The sequence below is a fragment of the Dendrobates tinctorius genome, unplaced genomic scaffold (genome assembly GCF_039654945.1).
Source record: "Dendrobates tinctorius isolate UK_male_01 unplaced genomic scaffold, ASM3965494v1 ptg000035l, whole genome shotgun sequence".
Taxonomy (NCBI): domain Eukaryota; kingdom Metazoa; phylum Chordata; class Amphibia; order Anura; family Dendrobatidae; genus Dendrobates; species Dendrobates tinctorius.
Genome location: NW_027361703.1, coordinates 10,575,787 through 10,588,538, shown reverse-complemented (window position 1 = coordinate 10,588,538; position 12,752 = coordinate 10,575,787). Strand labels below are relative to the sequence as shown.

The following is a 12,752-nucleotide window of genomic DNA, read 5'->3' as shown; positions in this document are numbered from 1 at the left end:
ATGTCATGGTTTGGACAGGGTTAATGCCCTGCCCTCTCAGGGTTAATTGTTGTGACCTCCTTTTGGATCTGGAAGGGATATTTATACCCATGCTCGACTAGCGTTTTCTGTCAGTTATACTCCTGCCCTCGGTTCAGTTAAGTTGACCCTAGTGTTTTGAGTGTTTGTGCCTTGTGCCTGCACTGCGTGTATGTTTCCTGGTTCTGATCCGGTCTGTCCCTCACTTTGCTATTGCCTGTTGATTCTGTACCTCGTTGTTCGGCTCTTTTGGTAATTGACTTTGGCTTGTCTCCTGACTACGGTTTTGTCTCATTCCTTTTGTCCTGTGCTGTCCTCCTGTTACTGACCTTGGCTAGTCCGACCCCGCTCCTGACGTTGCCAGTTCTTACTTTCTGCCTTGTGCTCCCCAGTTTGCCCGAGTACTAGGTCTAGCCTTTATGACCTTCCTGCTCTGGTCACGTGACCCTCTGTGTCTCTGCACACTGTCGTTTCTGCCTTCTACTTTCTCCATCCCTCCTCCTCTGGAGAGTGTGCTCGGTAAACACAGTCTTCTTCTGTACTGTCCTCTCTCTTTCCTTCATTGCGATAGCCCCAACCTTCATGGGCTCAGGGACGGACGCAGTGTCACACAGGTTGGAGTATAATTAGGTCTCCTGCTGCATCACTCCTCTAGTGCGGAGCCTCGGGTCCATATGGACCGCCTGCATCATGGCGTCCTCTAGGGTATCAGGGGGAGAATGTAATGCCAGAGCGTCCTGTAAGGACAGGCCTCTGTGGAACAACCCCCTCAGGGCAGCGTCGTTCCAGGATACTTAAGCGGCCCAACGTCTAAACTCTGAGCAGAACCATTCGGCTGAGTGTCTCCCCTGTGTCACACTCATCCCCTTATCCTCTGCCAGATGCACTCTATCAGGGTCGTCATAAATGTGCCCCAAAGCCTCAAAGAACAGGTTCACTGACATACGTTCAGAAGCAGAGGGAGAGAGAGAGAAAGCCCATGCCAGTGGAGCCCCCTTAATAAGGACATAACGATCCCCACCCTTTGCCTTTCATTACCAGAAGCTCGGGGATGTAACTCACAAAACAACTTACATTCCTGTTTAAAAACCCTAAACAATTTTTTATCCCCTGAAAAATTGTCAGGTAAATTACCGGTAGTTTGGGGTCCACTAGGGACACATCAGTGGGGCCCCCATCCCAAGTCCCCAACAGAACAGGACCCTGTAGAGCGCCCGCTACATCTCTCTGCACCTGTTGGTCCAAGTGAATCAGGGCTTGCTGCTCCATAGACAGCTTTTGCATCATCGGAGCGAGGTTATTCACCTGCTCAGAGAGAGCATGCAGCAAATCCATGACCAGGAAAAAAAAAGGTGCAAATCTCGTTTAAATGTTATGGTCAGTTATAATGGAGATAGGCAGTGTGTGCGGTACATACACACTAGAATGAGAGAGGACAGTACCGAAGAAGACTGTGTTTACAGAGCACACTCTCCAGAGGGGGAGGGATGGAGAAAGTAGCAGGCGGAAACGAAGGTGTGCAGAGACGCAGACCAGGACCTAGCGGGTCACGTGACCAGAGCAGGAAGGTCCTAAATACTAGAACTAGTACTCGTGCGAACTGCGGAGCACAAGGCAGGAATTAAGAATCGGCAAGCAATGCCGGGAGCAGGGTCGGACTAGCCAAGGTCAGTAACAGGAGGACAGCACAGGACAAAAGTAGTGAGACAAAAACAAAGTCAGGAGACAAGCCAAAGTTAATTACCAAAAGAGCCGAACAACGAGGTACAGAATCAACAGGCAATAGCAAAGTGAGGGACAGACCGGATCAGAACCAGGGATCATAACACACCAGTGCAGGCACAAGGCACAAACACACAAAACACCAGGGTCAACTTAACTCAGCCGAGGGCAGGAGTATAATTGACAGAGAACCCTAGTCCAGTGTGGGTATAAATATCCCTCCCAGATCCAAAAGGAGGTCACAACAATTAACCCTGTCCAAACCATGACAGTTGATGTTTCCTGCCTTGTGTCATGTAACATTTTGGAGGGCTCTCGGGATGTAGTATTTGTCTTATCATTTTGCTTGTAAAATTTCTAGGTCCTTGCAAAGCTATAAATGTATGTATACACAGAATTTTTCTGCAAGTGTCTTTAAAATATAGCAATTAATTTGAAGTAGCAAGCAAATTGGTAAGTGGGTTAAATCCTAGGTTCTTTCCACAGACTTCACACCTAACAGCGTTATGGTTTGAAATAGGGAGTACGGCAGATTAAAAGACATCATTCCCTGAAATGCACTCGAAAGTCTTTCTCTGTCTAATTTGTATTGTATGTATCCTACAAAGAACCTTTCTACAGTATGTGTCTGATATCAGGAATATAAACGTACAGTAAGGATCCATCCACCTATGTGAGAAATCTATTACAGTACACTAGTCATAGAGCCTAAATACTGGGTGTGCATTAACCAGTTTCAGACTGCCCATAGACGTTAAACATCTGGTCGGTCCAAACTTTACTTTGCACTGACATTGTAAAACGTCAATGTAGAGTAAGCTGCTTTCATGAGATTGCACAGCTAGGGGAATGATGAGCTGACTGTCAAATACAGTTTATTACCATATTTGCCTTTCTGATCACTATATGCACAGTACTAAACTAGTGCTGTGTATACATTATAGAACGCACTATCATTGCTTCATCCTCATGAGCCAATGATCATGTAACCACTGAGTGTATAGAAAGAGCATAAACTGCTGATTCCTAAAAAACCCAGTCAGCTATGCAGAGATTAGACTGAATTTTTCCTGTAACTGAGGCTAATATATCAATCTCAGTTAAAGGGGAAATCAGCAATATAAACAATGTACTAGTATGTTAAAATGCCCCCCTCAGGGTCTTTTAATACCTTACAGGGGGTACATTGTGTAAAATTAATGTTCAAACTACCTCCAAATATATAGTAAAATTAAATTTTAAATAATTGAAGTGGCTCCAGTTAAATAATGGAAAAAAGCAGATTATTCCTTTCTTTTCATAACTGCCTCTAAAAATCTAAATCAGTAAATCTTCATTTATAGTACTACAATGCAATTATAATGTCCCAGGCAAAATGCCAGAAAATTCTTTGTCAGTTTTTACAACATGTGAAAGTGAATTATAGTGCAGGTGGATTTGGCTTGCAGTATTCCTTGTTATTGCATTGCCTTTAAAACAGATAAGGTATATCTGTTGAAAGAAGATTATCTGCTCACTTCCAGCAGTCTGCATTGTGCCAGCCTTTGAAGATGAAACCCTGACACTCTTCTAAGAGGCTGGAAACCATAAAGGTTATGCGGAGTTCTAGGCAGTACTGATTTCACAGGAACTGAAACACTGTTCTGCTGTAGCACAAAACATAAATGTCCTCTTAGAGAAGGCCTGACACATAAAATATGAACTATATTCTTTATGAAATTGTTGCGCTCAGTGGCTTGCCAATGTATTCACCCCCCCTCCCCTCCACCTTGGCATTTTTCATGCTTTGGCACCTCGCAATCTGGAATTTCACTTTTCTTTTGAGGGTTTGCACCAGTTCATGTAAAAAACATGCCTACAACTGTGAACGATGGTTTTCTTTTTATTGTGAAGCAAACCACAAATAGGACAAAAATACTAAAAACTTCAGTGTGCTTGTTTACCCCCTAAAGTCAGTACTTTGCGGAGCCTCCCTTTGTGGCAGTTAGAACTGCAAGTTGCCTTGGTTAACTCTCTATAAGCTTTCCACATCTTGCCACTGGGATTTTTACTCTTTCCTCAAGGTAAAGATGCTTCAGCTCCTTCAAGTTAGATGGTTTTCTCTGGTGAATTGCAATCTTCAAGTCTGACCACCGATTCCTAGTTGGAGTAAGGTCTGAGCTTTGATTAGGCCACTTCCCTTAATCACTCCAAGTGTTGTTTTAGCAGTATGCTTTATATGAGAGTTTGCATCAGTTCATGTAAAGAACATGCCTACAACTGTGAACATTTGGTTTTCTTTTTATTGTGAAGCAAACAACAAGTAGGACAAAATAACTGAAAACATCAGTGTGCATAACTGTTTATCCCCATAGTCAGTCAGTCTCATATCACTGACAGACTGAAACAGGTTTTGCTCAAGAATACCCCTGTATTTCTCCCCTCAATTCGGGCCATTTTCCCTATCCCTGCTGCTGAAAAACATTCTCACAGCATGATGCTGCCACCACCATGTTTCATTATGGGGATAGTGTCTAAAATAGTTACATTTTGGTCACATCAGACCATAGCACTTTCCTCCATACATTTGGCCAGTCTCCCACATGTCTTTTTGGCAAACTCAAAATCAGCCTTACAATTTTTTTGAGTAAGTAAAGACTTTTATGCCCACTCTTCCATAAAGACAATCTCAATTACTAATACAAGAAGGGTTTAGAGTATTATCATGAATATATATCCCCTAATATTGGTACTTTATTAATAATAAAAAACCACTAGTGTGGTTATACACCAAAAGAAAACGTGACAAATACAAAACAAAAGAAAAAAGTGTTCAAACAGAAAACCCACATATGGGACAACTAGGAATCCCTGATAATTCTGAGCTTGTACCTGCCTGGCCGCGGAGGTTGGCACCCTAGGGGGGAACGTTGTGGCGCCCCCGCTCAACGATGGCTATCCCTAGGGGCCCTGATATACCCTGCAGCCGCTAATGACATCCTCTACCCGATAGCTGAGGGGACCCCTAATGCTAGACAGAGATATAACTGCTCTAAAGAGGATCCTGTGTCCCACAGAGATTAAAAACAATAGTAGAACACACTTGGCATCTGGGGGTACATATGGGAATTATCCTGCATAAAGTTACTCCACATGAGATTTCAATCAGATGATATAATGCATCGATGGTATGCATATATAATAATGATAACAAGATTAATCACCAAATCCATGAAGTTCATTCAGTGATACCCCAGCCTCACATAAAGATACTAATATACTGATGCAGACGGAGATCCACCTTCAACATCACCAGCGGCTTAGTTCACTGGCATCTCATTAATTAGCATATCTTTGATGCCCCGTTACAATCTGGCATAACTAATGGAGCATATACTATTCCCATCCATGAGTAATGTACACAAAATTGCAACAGCGATACTCATCTTGTGTCACCTGCCATCAAATGGCTAACGCCTCAACGCGTTTCGCCTGCTTAGGCTCATCAGGAGGCCAGATAGTGCGATATTATGTGTCCCATACAAGGTGCAATATCAAATGATGCTCAGTTCAACTCCTCTTTTTATAACCGCCGCCATAAGGCGTATATGTTACACCCACTCACGTGACATGGCGTCCCCGCGGTCTCAGGATGCCTCTATTAGACATTACCCCTGAACCACCAATCAGATATCTCAAGACAAGCGGTCTCACCGCGCTCTCCAATGGCTGAGGACGATTCCAACTTCCGGGTTTGTCGTGCAGCGCACACACCGCGCATGCTCCCCTCTCCCCCATTGGGATCAGCGCGTCTCATATTAACCTTACGGCATCCCCGCGGTCTCAGGATGCATTACCAATCAGATACCTCTAGACAAACAGTCTCACCGCGCTCTCCAATGGCTGAGGCCGACTCTAACTTCCGGGTTTGTCATGCAGCACACACACCACACATGCTCCCTTCTCGCACATTGGAATCAGCGCGTCTCACATTAACGCCGTCAGATGTATATGTTAGGTTTGTAACATTATATCCCCACTCTCATTGTGCCACATATAGTTCGTGACCGTCACATTGAAGTCTCTCATTTAAGTGACCAGAGCGTCCACTCCGGTATTGCTCATACTCCGGACCCCCACAGGAGTATCCAATATTGTACCCATAAGCGTATTTCACACCAGGTACGTGATTAAAAATCACAGTATATAATCGCATCAAAAACTGGCAGTGTGAACATGCGGCCAAGGTTGATAAACCCAAAAATAATACTCAATCTAATAAACACTCTCAAGGACTGTAATTAGTGGGGATACCATGGGGTATAATGAAAATTATTAAATACAGGCAAACGGTAAAGAGGAGGATAATACATACAATATTCCATGACAATACATGGGACTCCCAAATTTTTCAGGGAGCCCAATACAAAACCTAGAAGGCCAATATACTCGAAAAGGGTCACTATAATCAGTTGTGGCTCATAAGAAACAGGCAAATGAAAGTTGTTCATTTAACCCCCTCGGCTCCATAGACTCCATCCTGAATATCCACTCACATTCTCTTCTAAGGATCAATTTGTCCATATTCCCCCCTCTCGTGTTCATCTTGACAACTTCTATGATATTAAATTTAATATCGCCAGGATCACCCTTATGACACAACCAAATGTGTCTTGCAAGTGGGGTATCCCTTTTATTTCTAACATCGCCCAAATGCTCCCCTACTCTCCTCCTAAATTCTCTACTGGTCTTCCCTATGTAGTCCCTGGGGCATGAGCAGGTAGCCACGTAGACAACCCCTGTGGTTTTGCAATTCGAGAAGTCTCGTTGATAGAAAACTTTACCTGTGTTTGAGCTACGAAATGACTTTCCAGGTCTCATAAATTTACAAAAACTGCAATCCCCGCACTTAAAAAAAACACAGGGTTTTCTATCCAGCCATGTACCACTGACCAATGTCCTCCTATACTGGCTGTGGACCAAAATGTCCCTGATGGATTTACCCTTCCTAAAAGTGATATTAGGGCGCTCACCAACCACATCCTTGAGATCTGGATCCAGTCTGAGCACATCCCAATGTCTGGCCAGGACTCTTCTAACCTCCTGATGTCCCACATCATATTTCCCGATGATCCTTATCTGTTCCGTAGAGTCCTCAGCCTCACGTTTCTGCAACAGTGACTGTAAATTTATAAATTTGTAAATTTATGAGACCTGTTCACACTGCCTGTTTTTGATGCGATTATATACTGTGATTTTTAATCACATACCTGGTGTGAAATACGCTTATGGGTACAATATTGGATACTCCTGTGGGGGTCCGGAGTATGAGCAATACCGGAGTGGACGCTCTGGTCACTTAAATGAGAGACTTCAATGTGACGGTCACGAACTATATGTGGCACAATGAGAGTGGGGATATAATGTTACAAACCTAACATATACATCTGACGGCGTTAATGTGAGACGCGCTGATTCCAATGGGCGAGAAGGGAGCATGTGTGGTGTGTGTGCTGCATGACAATCCCGGAAGTTAGAGTCGGCCTCAGCCATTGGAGAGTGCGGTGAGACTGTTTGTCTAGAGGTACCTGATTGGTAATGCATCCTGAGACTGCGGGGATGCCGTAAGGTTAATATGAGACGCGCTGATCCCAATGGGGGAGAGGGGAGCATGCGCGGTGTGTGCGCTGCACGACAAACCCGGAAGTTGGAGTCGTCCTCAGCCATTGGAGAGCACGGTGAGACCGCTTGTCTTGAGATATCTGATTGGTGGTTCAGGGGTAATGTCTAATAGAGGCATCCTGAGACCGCGGGGACGCCATGTCACGTGAGTGGGTGTAACATATACGCCTTATGGCGGCGGTTATAAAAAGAGGAGTTGAACTGAGCATCATTTGATATTGCACCTTGTATGTGACACATAATATCGCACTATCTGGCCTCCTGATGAGCCTAAGCAGGCGAAACGCGTTGAGGCGTTAACCATTTGATGGCAGGTGGCAGGTGACACAAGATGAGTATCGCTGTTGCAATTTTGTGTACATTACTCATGGATGGGAATAGTATATGCTCCATTAGTTATGCCAGATTGTAACGGGGCATCAAAGATATGCTAATTAATGAGATGCCAGTGAACTTTACCTGCTGGTGATGTTGATGGTGGATCTCAGTCTGCATCAGTATATTAGTATCTTTATGTGAGGCTGGGGTATCACTGAATGAACTTCATGGATTTGGTGATTAATCTTGTTATCATTATTATATATGCATACCATCGATGCATTATATCATCTGATTGAAATCTCATGTGGAGTAACTTTATGCAGGATAATTCCCATATGTACCCCCAGATGCCAAGTGTGTTCTACTATTGTTTTTAATCTCTGTGGGACACAGGATCCTCTTTAGAGCAGTTATATCTCTGTCTAGCATTAGGGGTCCCCTCAGCTATCGGGTAGAGGGTGTCATTAGCGGCTGCAGGGTATATCAGGGCCCCTAGGGATAGCCATCGTTGAGCGGGGGCGCCACAACGTTCCCCCCTAGGGTGCCAACCTCCGCGGCCAGGCAGGTACAAGCTCAGAATTATCAGGGATTCCTAGTTGTCCCATATGTGGGTTTTCTGTTTGAACACTTTTTTCTTTTGTTTTGTGTTTGTCACGTTTTCTTTTGGTGTATAACCACACTAGTGTTTTTTTATTATTAATAAAGTACCAATTTTAGGGGATATATATTCATGATAATACTCTTCCATAAAGGCCACCTCTATGGAGAGTATGGATAATTGTGGTTATATGTACAGATGTGCTTCCTCTCTGATTAACCCCTTCATGACCAAGCCTATTTTGACCTTAATGACCAGGCCATTTCTCCTTCATCTCATTGGGGGACACAGGTACTGTGGGTGTATGCTACAGCCATCTGGAGGCTGACACTAAGTAAACAACACAAGGTTAGCTCCTCCTCCGCCGCATACACCCTCGCCCCGATTACGGGCGGAAACCAGTTTTTTGCTTAGTGTCTTTGGAGGCACACGTGTCTGTTTTCTCCAGACTTTTTTTCTTTTTTTTTCCTTCCCTTTCCATGAAGATAAGACAGGGGTGACGGCCCCTATTGAAAGGGGCCGATCTTCCCAAACCAACAACGGGCGAGCACATGTTGAGTATCGTCTCCACGTATCCTTTCCCGCACCGAGGGACATATCTGGGCCCCCCCTTCTACCTGGGGTCCGGATGGTGTGAAGGTGATGGTCGGGAGGGCCCTGCGGCGTCCAGGGCCGGCGTTAGTCAGCAGAAGCGATGGATGGCTGTGCGGACAGTCAGGCCGGTTCTGGCAGCCAGGTGCAGGAGGTTCAGCGCTGTGCATCCTTCCCTTTCCTGGCCGCCCTTTTCCCCCCCCCTCACGATAGATTGCTGCGGTGGCGGAGGAACAGATGCCGCGCCCGGCGCGGCTTCGGCCTTAGGGTGCGGCGCCCTAAACGCCCGCTGCCACCCCCGTCCCGGGCAGATACTAAAAATCCAGACTGTGGCTGCGGCCGGTGGTAGGCCGCGGCCAGAAGGCCCGCCGTCCGGGCGCGATGTCACTTCCGGCGGCCCGGCCTGGGGGGGCGCCGGATAAAATTGAGGCCCCAGCTTCATGGCAGCATAGGCCACGGCCAGAAAGCAGCGGTCAGGCAGCCCTCAGCAGTGACCAATGCCAGCGTTTGCAGCAGGAGAAGCAGCGGGGGGACACAGGACCGGGTAAGTGCGGTCCTGACCGCGGGTGGCAGCCAAGGCTACTCCCCCTCCTCCCCCTTCACAGCCCCTAGTGGGGCAACATTAATGCCTGGTGGACACAATATGGCTGGGAAAGGGAAGGCACACACGTTCCTTTACGCTGCATGCATCGCCTGTAGGGCGTCATTTCCGCGGGCACAGGGCAATAAATTATGTGAAGCCTGCGACTCCAAACGCGCCCAGGAGCCCTCCCCCGTGATCAAACTCGGGAATTCAAATCCTCCAGAATGGGCCTTGTCCCTATCGCAATCTATGGCTTCGTTAACAAAGGCAATTGAGTCTCTTCATGCCCCAGATAGGAGCAAGGATAGTGGCTCGCTGATCTGGGAGGGGTCCTCCGCCTCACAGGACCCTCCGGCCTGCAGGGGCCACTCTTGCTCCAGACAGACGCAAAGGAAACGAACCTTCATGGCGTCGCCTGGCCCATCAGGTGCCTCAGCATCAATAAGTTCGGCGTCACGCTCACCTTCACCAGGTGTTGGGAGCGGGCAGAGTTCAGACTATGACTCGAACAAGCCACTGGACCTGGATACCCCGGAGTGCCAGGAAACAGTTAACAGCCTCATTGATGCCGTTAATCAGACTCTGGGAGTTGAGGATTACGTCGCTTTGGCCTCAGGCCATAAGGTATCCTTTAAGCGGGCTAAGCGACCGCAGAGAGTGTTTGGCACTCACCCAGAATTTGAGGACATGGTGCAGCGTCACAGGGAACGGCCGGATAGGCGTTTCTCGGGGCAGAAAATTATAGAGGCAAGATATCCTTTTGCCCTGGAGCTCCGTAAGAAATGGGCAGAATCCCCAGTGGTGGATCCACCAGTGTCACGCTTGGCCTCGAGATCCTTGTTATCGGTACCTAGTGGTGCTTCTATCAAGGACCCCACGGATCGGCTCATGGAAGGATTGGCTTGCTCAGCACTCGCTCCCTCATTCGTGGCAATGTGGGTAGCCAAGGCCATGATGTCATGGTCAGACTCATTGGGCAAGGTCTTGCAGGATAGAGACCTGCCGGCAGAGGTAGCAGAGATTGCGAGTCAAATCGCGATGGCCGGTGACTACTTAATTAACGCTTCCTTGGATGCGGCCAATTGTGCGGCTCTAGCGGCCGCAAATGCGGTAGCCATTAGGAGGGCCCTATGGTTAAGAACTTGGTGGGCAGATTCAATTTCCAAGAAGTCTTTGACTTCCCTGCCTTATCAGGGTGGCCGTTTGTTCAGAGAAAAGATAAACCGGCTCATCTCCGACGCTACCGGGGGAAAAAGCAGCTTCCTCCCGCAGAAAAAGGTCAAGCAATTGTTTCGCCAGCCTCAGGCTCAGTTTCGGGCCTTTCGCAACCCCGAGTGGATTGCAACGGCCAGCTCTGCCGCTCCAGGGCGTACCAACCAGGATAGGGAGCGACATTACTCATATGGAGCCAACCCATTGGGGAGAATGCGTGCTCGCCAGCCCAGGGCGAGGGGAACCAGGGCCCAGAGACCCTCAGCCAAATGACTCAGGTCACTTTTTAGGCGACATCAGCAGAGTGGGCGGACGCCTGCTCTGCTTTCGCCAGGTCTGGGTCACGATAGCACACGACTCATGGGTGGCGGAACTTGTGTCCGCAGGTCACAAGATAGAGGTTTTCAGGTTTCCCCTGAAACCATTTTTTCTGTCCCGACTTCCCAAAGTGGAGCCCCGGGCAAGGGCGTAGCTAGGGGCCATCAACTCACTCCAGCACAACGGAGTCATTATTCCCGTACCAGAGCACGAGAGGGGGCAGGGTTTTTATTCCAATCTGTTTGCGGTCCCCAAAACGGACAGGACAGTCAGGCCGGTTCTGGACCTGAAGCTCCTGAACAGGTTCATCAGGATCAAACATTTCAGAATGGAATCTCTCCGTTCAGTTATATCGGGCATGGGACAAGGGGAATACTTGGCCTTGATCGACATCCAAGATGCCTACCTGCACATCCCCATTTTTCCATCGCATCAGAGGTTTCTGCGGTTCGCCATCAATGGCCGACATTTCCAGTTTGCAGTGCTGCCTTTCGGGCTAGCCACCGCTACCAGAGTTTTTACAAAGGTAATGGCAGTCGTGATGGCCGTCTTACACTTGCGGGGCATAGTCGTCTTGCCGTACCTCGACGACCTCTTGGTCAAGGCCCCTTCATTTCGGGCATGCGAGGAGAATGTCAGTATCACACTGGATACCCTCTCCCGCTTAGGATGGTTGGTCTACAGGAAAAAATCATCCCTTGTCCCAGCTCAGAGGATTTCTATTTTAGGGATGATTTTCGACACCTCCCGAAGGTTGGTAATTCTCCCTCAGGACAAGGTGCTAGCGCTCCGGCAAGGAGTCCAGAAGCTTCTGCGGCCAGTCCCGCACACCATTCGGTTTGGGATGAGAGTGCTAGGGAAGATGGTGGCGGCAATAGAAGCGATTCCGTTTGTACAATTTCATCTTCGCCCCCTACAGCACGCGCTCTTACCATCTTGGGACAGGAACCCTTTCACGCTCGATCGTCGATGCCGGCTATCCTCACAGGTCTCTGGAGTGGTGGACGAGGATGTCCTCCCTTCTGCAGGGGAAACCCTTTCCCCCAGATCACTGGCTAGTGGTCATGACCGATGCCAGCCTCATCGGCTGGGGAGCGGTTTTTCGTCACCACACCACACAGGGATGATGGTCGCTGCGGGAGGCACGTCTCCCGATCAACTTGTTGGAAATACGAGCATTTCGGCTGGCACTGCAGCATTTTCAGCACCTTTTTAGCAGGGCGTCCGGTCCGGATTCAATCGGACAACGCCACGGCGGTGGCTTACGTAAATTGCCAGGGGGGCACACGCAGCAGAGCAACCATGCATGAGGTAGGGCACGTGCTCCGCTGGGCCAAAAGGAACCATTCGGTGATATCGGCAGTCCACATTCCGGGCATAGAAAATTGGGCGGCGGACTTCCTCAGCCAGCATGGTGTCGCGGCGGTGGAATGGTCGTTGCATCCCGAGGTCTTCCAGCAGATTTGCCAACTTTGAGGGACTCCGGATGTGGATCTCATGGCATCCAGAGTGAACGCCAAGGTGCCCGTGTTCGTCGCTCGGTCTTGGGATTCCCGAGCGATCGCGGTGGATGCGTTGGTTCTGCCATGGAACCAGTTTCGCCTTCCATACTTGTTTTCCCCACTTCCACTGCTCCCGAGGGTCCTCAAGAAGATCAAAGCAGAAGGAGTTCCAGCAATTCTGCTGGCCCCGTCGAGCTTGGTACGCAGATCTGGTGCAGCTGCTCGC

The 12,752-nt window shown here is 48.1% G+C and overlaps 1 protein-coding gene across 2 annotated transcripts in view; it reads left to right on the top strand.

Moving 5' to 3' along the window:
- Nucleotides 1-12,752, top strand: part of CNTN1 (contactin 1) — a 323,390-nt gene that overhangs the window by 172,819 nt on the left and 137,819 nt on the right. The window lies entirely within an intron of this gene.